This window comes from Podarcis gaigeae (genome assembly GCF_964106915.1).
Source record: "Podarcis gaigeae genome assembly, chromosome: 9".
In the NCBI taxonomy this organism is placed as follows: Eukaryota; Metazoa; Chordata; class Lepidosauria; order Squamata; family Lacertidae; genus Podarcis; species Podarcis gaigeae.
Genome location: NC_139685.1, coordinates 45,681,508 through 45,689,491, shown reverse-complemented (window position 1 = coordinate 45,689,491; position 7,984 = coordinate 45,681,508).

Below are 7,984 nucleotides of genomic sequence, written 5' to 3'. Positions count from 1 at the left end.
GTGTGCTCGGCCCGGGGGTAACCAGTGAAACGTGGTCCAAGACCAGTCCAGAATCCAAAGGTTCCTCTGGGAGTCAGTCCAACAGGGCCAAGGCAGGACACAAGGCAGGTAACTAGGCGAGAACAGGTACAGGATCTCAGGCAGGATCTAGCATACAGCAATGTTGCTTACACAACCTGGGGCAGGGTCTGACAGCCTTTTATCTTTGTCAGGGTAGCTGCCGGTCCTGATCCCCCAGTGACTCAACTCCCTATTTCGCCTGAAGGTGAGCCCTCCTCCTGCGAGTACTCAGGTCTCTCCTTCTCTCAGACCTTAGTTTCTGCAGCTCGGGAGACGTTGGTGGGTTACTAGACCCAGGGGCCGCCTCAGCCTCCCCTTACCAAACTGGTAGTGGAGCAGCTGTCAGTGATGGCCCAACTGAAGGCAACAAGGTAATTCCCGCATCTGGAGCCAGGGCAGGCTCAGGCCCCTGACTCAGCCCAGCTGATGTTTGTTGCAGGGGAACCTGTGCAGACTGGGACTCTTCAGAATCAGGCCCCAGACTTGGTTCAGATGATGCCTGAGGTGAAGGATCCAGTGCAGACTGAGTCTCCTCTGGTTCTAAGTCCAAGCCCGAGTCCCAAGCCATCACAAGAAGGGGGGGGGGTCTGGAATGCTTTCTAATGATAACATGTCAGCCAGCTGCTCTGGCTCTTCTGTACCCCCCTTCCATTATCTCAGAGCTTTTTCCTCTCTTCTGTCTCAGAGTCATGACCTTCTGCAAACCACTGTTGTAAATCAATACTGTCTCCCTCTTCCCTGGGAATTGCAGGGGGGGGGGTGTCTCCACCATTTCTCAGTCCAGTCCCTGATATCTAGGGGCTAGCCCATGCCCTTTTTTTTACAAATTTTAAGCTAACACACACACACACACACACACACACACACATAACATCATGAGAAATTATTTGAAGACAGAGCTAAATTCAATGTGACATAGAATAAAGAACTCCTGTGGGCTTGTTTTGTTTACTAATGAGCAACCCCACATTCCTATTTTGAAGGACAGGCAAGTTCTTCAAATCCTTTCTTCATGTGCCATTTCCTCAGTGTATCAACTACCCCCAAACTGCTAGAAGCTCCATGGGCAGAAAGAGAGAGTAATGAGTGTGGCAATAAGCTTTGCTGGAAGTCCACTTTAGAAGAGGCAGGGGGCTTGGCTGCCCCTCTTAACTCCCACCTCAAAGCAGCCCCGAGGGGAAAGCAAATAAATAACAAATGGTACCAACTCCAAAATAAAATAATGCAAGCAAATATATTTAGAAGGCAGGAGGGAGCTGAAAATATACCAAGAGAGATAACAATATGCAGAAGGGGCAATGACTCAATAAAATGTGTTAATTTGTTTCAAAACCCTTTTTCTCCAGAATGTATAGTAATCATGTTTGAATCAACACATCTATGCACCACAACTCTGTTCAGAGATGCCAATTTTTTCACATCATCTAATTTTCCCATATGTTAAGCTTTAGTGATATTCTGTTTTGTTTTGATAATTAAGTGATTCTTTAGAATCAGTCAGTCAACAAAATAATTACATTTTATCCTGCTTTCCCTTCAAGGAGCTCAGGATACCATACATCGTACTGACACCTTAATTTTATTCGCACATGTGAGGTAGGTTAGGAGAAGAGTGAGTGAGTGATCCAAAGTCACCCAGTGGCCAAACAGGGGCTTGAACCCAGACACTTTTGTGTGTTTTTCTGGCTCTGTGACCGTTATACTACATGGAGGAATACTTTATTGAAAAAAACAGTTGTGGGACCAAAACAGCATGAGATCTCCCTTCAAAACATGCTAAAATTTGCGGAAGAAAGAGCCCTTTGACTCCAGAAGAACTGAAAGACATCAGATCCAGAAATAAAGTCCACATTATGTTCTTCTAACCACATTAAATTATGCTTGGCATGCATAGCCAACCTCCACAATGCCTAAGGTCAGCAGTCTGTCTGTCTTCACACACCTGAGCAGCATCTAATGAAGGCTGCAATCCTATATACACACTGGGAAAATTGCCCTTGACCTCGGTGGGGCTTTTGAATACACAAGTAAAGGATGGCATATTAAAAAATGGATTTACACCATGTGATGAGCAATCCAGTGAACCAGAATAAGTCAAATGCATTTCCGCATTTTGCAACAGAACCAAATCCAATGTTTCATTTGCAAAGTTCCCATCAGCATCAGCCAGCATGGCCAGGGATTATGGGAGTTGTAGTCTAAACCACCTGGAAGGCACAAGGTTGGGGCAGCTGCTTCAATCCATGCAACTAAAAACACACCCCATGTGACATTATTACCTTCATACATTACCAGAAACAGTATAGATTCTATCTTTTGTATGGCAGTTCTCTCTCTTAAGAGACCAGGAAGCGACTTCTGCCATGACAAAGAGCATGTCCTATTTGAAAAGCATTGGTTGTATTATGAAAATGGAATACCAATAAAGAATATTATTTTCTTTGGCATCTTTTAAGGCTCATTACTATGAATTGCTGTTTTCTTAGGTTCTGACATTGATGCCATTATTTCTTGCCCTATAACAGCAGCACCCACCTGTGAGTAGCAGAATATTCTTTTCAATGTGATCTTTGCTGTTGACTCCAGGACAACGGACAGCAATTACAAAAGCTTTCTTGGGCTGCAATCTCAAGCTTTTTGTTTACAAAACACAAACTTGCAGAATTGCATTTTTGTGCATTGATCGATATATATTGCCAGTATGCAATCAAGATCCCATTTAGCTAATTCAGCTTCATCTGCAAAAACATCCACATGGAGCAGAGAGTCTCATTCAGATATAGATTTCTTGGGGTGGTGATGGAGGCAATTTGCAGGCCTAAACTTTATTCCTTTTACAACTACTATTAAGCTCAAAGAGGATCAAATAAATAGATGATTATCAATGAACAGAGAATGCTATTCATTCAAACAAGCTGCAATTTTCGCTTAGTGAACACCCAGCATTATGGATCTGCCATTCATTTTTTATTATTTTTATTTGTAAATCCTAGTGCAAGTATAAAGGGGCTGTGAGATGCAAAAGAGACATGGGAATAATAATCCTTTCCTGAGAGCTCCTTTGAAATGCAGACCCCACGTTCCCTAATGGTAAATCTTTCCAGTGGATTTGTCACAAGAAGACAGTATGAGCACAAAAACATCCTGGCTACACTGCAAGGTCTCTTTGAAATGCATTATAAGCCTCTTGTATAACAGCTGCTTCTATATTAATATGTCTTTGTGTACTACATATGGAAAAAAGTATCCATTTTCTCTTTGATATCAGTCAAGGTTATAAAAGCTTTTCTTCTATAACCTAATTTTTACGTTGGGGTGATAACCCCTCTTACACACATTTAAAGTAGTAAAAATAATGCCATGCCACTGTTTCAATTAGTATGTTGACATGAAGAGAGTTAGAAACTAAAACCAAAAGCTCTATTTTAATTTTTGTGGTTGAACCCAAAACCATTCCCAAGGATTGTAACATGAACCAAGTCACAAAATCATCAAGCACATGCTTCAAAAAACTCAGAATGGCTAACAAGCACCTTCAGAACAATTCAACAGTGTTCTACATGATGTTAGATCTTAAAGAGTCAGGACTTCTTCAAACGTTTTATGCAACTTGGGGTTTTTTAAATGTTAGCCTTAATTAACACAGAGAATCTCCACATGATCAGACTGGTACACAGGCCAAGAAGCTGAAAAATCTGCTTCCTTAGTGCCTACCATTCTCACCTCAATACACTCATCACCTTTCATTTTATTTTATTTTATTTTATTTTATTTTATTTTAATTATTTGTATACCACCCTTCATCCATACAAGCCAACAATGCTGATCTCAATACAGTGGTACCTCGGGTTAAGAACTTAATTTGTTCCAGAGGTCCGTTCTTAACCTGAAACTGTTGTTAACCTGAAGCACCACTTTAGCTAATGGGGCCTTCTGCTCCCGCCACGCCACCGGAGCACGATTTCTGTTCTCATCCTGAAGCAAAGTTCTTAACCCGAGGTAATATTTCTGGGTTAGCGGAGTCTGTAACCTGAAGCATATGTAACCTGAAGCATATGTAACCCGAGGTACCACTGTATGCAGGCAGAAATAGTTCTTCATATCTATTAGACAAAGTATGGTGTACAGTATATGCTACTATTCCCATGTATTCATTTTTTCTGCTTCTTAAAGAGAAAATTCTAGTGTCAGTGCAGGTGGAAAAAAAACCTCAGCAAGAGACTATGGATAGTCACAGATTCCATATATACATTAAGGTAAAATATTCACACCACAATAAGTGTACTGTACAAAGTAAAGGATGTGGCACAGGAGCACATGAGCAAGGTGGACTATAATGCAAGAGCTGAAACAGAGATGATTCTTGTGATTTCAAAGAAATAGCTCTGAGAATTGCCTTTTCATATTTGTTTTCCCTCCATGATTAAATAAATTCAGATAAGATGTAGTGAAATCAACTATTTGATTTCATGTACGGTACTAGCATTAAACTCAAGTGGAGCATATTTTTCATTGAAATTGAAGTGGCTGTTTAAGATCATGTACACACTTGAATTTGTTCCAGTCCAAACTTACTTGGAGGAGACCTGGTTGTCAACTTCATAATGAATGTTTGGCGTGCTGTGAATAATAGGCTACTTGCCAGCCTTCACTGCCACACACTAATAATAACACTATGCTGTACATAGAGCTGAAGCCAATATTTTCTTCCTTTCTGCTTATCCATTGAATAATTGAGGGTTCATTTTCATTATTGAAGTTGGATCTTTGACTTTGCTAAACTTGATTACTATAGTACTATTGATACTTTTAAACCTGGAAATTATTATGCTGAAACCTTTTTTCAGAGTGATGTTAACTAGTACATTCAGAATGAAGATTCGGTTAAAATTCTGTAATCCACTCAATAATGGCCAAGTCATTATAGTGACCAAGGTACAGACACCCGACTGCTGCTGAGGGATTTGTTACATCATAAAGAGAAAAACAACAACAACACTGGGCAGAATCTTCTGTGCTTACACTCACTTTACTACAAAGCACACAATGGCACAAATGTATTATTAAGGATGTGACCTTCCCAGTTGAGGGTCATTAGAAAGAGTAATTCGGCACAAGTTCTTATTGTATTTCTGTCATCTCATATATACCGATGTGCTGGAGTGCCACGATGGCTATTAAGGGCAGTCTGTATTGATTATTTTAAGATATATCTGTACATGAGAATATTTAAAAGGAAATCTGAAGTACTAGCTCTACTAGCCTAACTCAAAGATGATAGCAAACTACTTGAGGACACTAGAAATGCTACTAAAATTCTCCTCAGTCAAATTTGTCCCCAGTTTTGGGTTTTCCAATTTACATCTCATTTGGTGGTGGAATCAGTGCATTTGGTATCTTTCATTGTTCTATGTCTTCTTTCAAAATATATCAAATTGAGCAAGTGTGAAATTGTACAATTGTATCTCCAGTTTAATATAGTTTTCAGCTTTTTTCAGCTCATCTGGGTATTCCTCCCCTCTACATTAGCAATGTGCACCTGTGGGTTGATAAAACATGGGGAGTGAAGGGATCAAACCTGAGGAGATCACCCATATTATTGCACCATTATTCTTATTGTGTGGGTACCAGTGTCCCAGACCATACCTGTGCATTGGTAAAACATCAAACCAAACAAATCTTAATGTAATAATACAGTGGTACCTCGGGTTACGCAGGGACGCAGGTGGCGCTGTGGGTTAAAGCCTCAGCGCCTAGGACTTGCCGATCGAAAGGTCGGCGGTTTGAATCCCTGTGGCGGGGTGCGCTCCCGCTGCTCGGTCCCAGCGCCTGCCAACCTAGCAGTTCGAAAGCACCTCCGGGTGCAAGTAGATAAATAGGGACCGCTTACCAGCGGGAAGGTAAACGGCGTTTCCGTGTGCGGCTCTGGCTCGCCAGAGCAGCGATGTCACGCTGGCCACGTGACCCGGAAGTGTCTCCGGACAGCGCTGGCCCCTGGCCTCTTAAGTGAGATGGGCACACAACCCCAGAGTCTGTCAAGACTGGCCCATACGGGCAGGGGTACCTTTACCTTTACTTACCTCGGGTTACAGACACTTCAGGTTACAGACTCAGCTAACCCAGAAATAGTACCTTGGGTTAAGAACTTGGCTTCAGGATGAGAACAGAAATCATGTGGTGGCGGCGCGGCAGAAGCAGGAGGCCCCATAGGCTAAAGTGGTGCTTCAGGTTAAGAACAGTTTCAGGTTAAGAATGGACCTCCAAAATGAATTAAGTTCTTAACCCGAGGTACCACTGTACCATTCATGCTTGTTTTGTGGGGTTTTGGCAGTATTTTATCAATACGCAGATTTGTAACTTTAATGTAGCGCGGGCAAGGTTTGATTAAACTGGAGAAACTGAAAGCTCTAGCAAATTGCATAATGGAATTAATTTTATAAATTGTCATGGTTAAAGCAGAATTTGGGAGAAGTGTGATGCAAGGCAAGCAAATCAACTGAGCATAAAGGAAGGGAGTGTTGAAAATTCATTCCTACTTAACAACATTCATTAATATCATTTTGAGACATTCGTAGAGTGACTCAGAGTGACTTCACAGGCAAATTTTGCCGCTATTTTGAATTTATTTTTTTTACTATGCTTGTTGCTACTCACCCACACAAAGGAAAATGTGTGAAATGCAAGAACAACATTTTTTAACATCATGCTTGCAGATCCTGCACTCAAACAAGGCAAAGACCAAAGCTTAGGATACTGCTAGCCATGGGAAATGGAGTAATTATGTGAATTAGCCTTTATGCATTTGCTCGATTCCTTTGATGGCCCCCATACGATGTCTCAAAGTGCCATTTTCCCTTTAAAAGTGGATTTCTGCTCTCTTCTTACCAGAAGTGCTGAGAGAGAGACAATGGGAGAAAAAAGGAGAGCTGCCTGAGCTCGTCTTAGCAACATAAAAGTAATATACAGTGCCTCTTTTCTGACTTCATCAGCAAACTATCAAGCACTCCTCTCAGAGCTGTGCTCACATCATCTGAAGATGCTGCTGCAGTTAAAAAGAAAAAAGTATCAGAAGATTGAATAAATGGAAGTTGTTAAATAAAAACAAGCCGGACTGGGTTTTGTTCCATTTAAATGACAGGAAAACAAATCAATGCTGCCAAATGGAAGAGGATAAAATCAATGGGGGGGAATGCATTTTCAAGACATTAAAAACCTTAAGAGTAAAAACAAAGTTTAAAATCTCTAAACAATTACCTGGATGCATCCTATTAAATCAAAGTTCGGGGCACTTATGGCTGGCAAGACATAATGTATTGCCAGGCATCCAAACTAAAATGGCACTCTTGTGTTACAGTTTTCGCGTATAATGGATCTAAAACCTGAATTTTGCAAAGCATCATCTATGATTTACAGAAACAATCTTTTTGGCTATGTTCCTCTTTAGAATTAAACACAGAGCTCTCTGTTCATCAAAAGTCTTTCATCACCACTTTGAGATAGAAGGGGGAAATGTTAGTGACCTATTTTTCAGCAGAAGTTCTTGCTTGGTGCTTCTTGAAAGGAGTAAGATTGCTATTGAATAAAAATTGTGTTTCTTTATTGATTTGGAGGTTAACGATTGGGAACTCCAATTCCTGGTCCACCAGCTAATGAAAGCTAAAGTAAAATAAAGTTGATTAAGAAGAAGAAAGAACTGCACAGAATGGGAGCTTGTGGTCCTCCGGATGTTATTGGGCTACAACTCCCCTCATCCCTGATCACTGGGTATATTGGTTGGGGCTGATGGGAGTTGGAGTCCAACACCATCTGAAGGACCACAGGTCCTGCCCCCTACAGCATTTCAAGACAGTACTTGGATTTTCAGTGGCAGCCTTACCTATCTCATTCCTCCCACTCATACCCTCAAGTTAAAAGTACTCCCGGT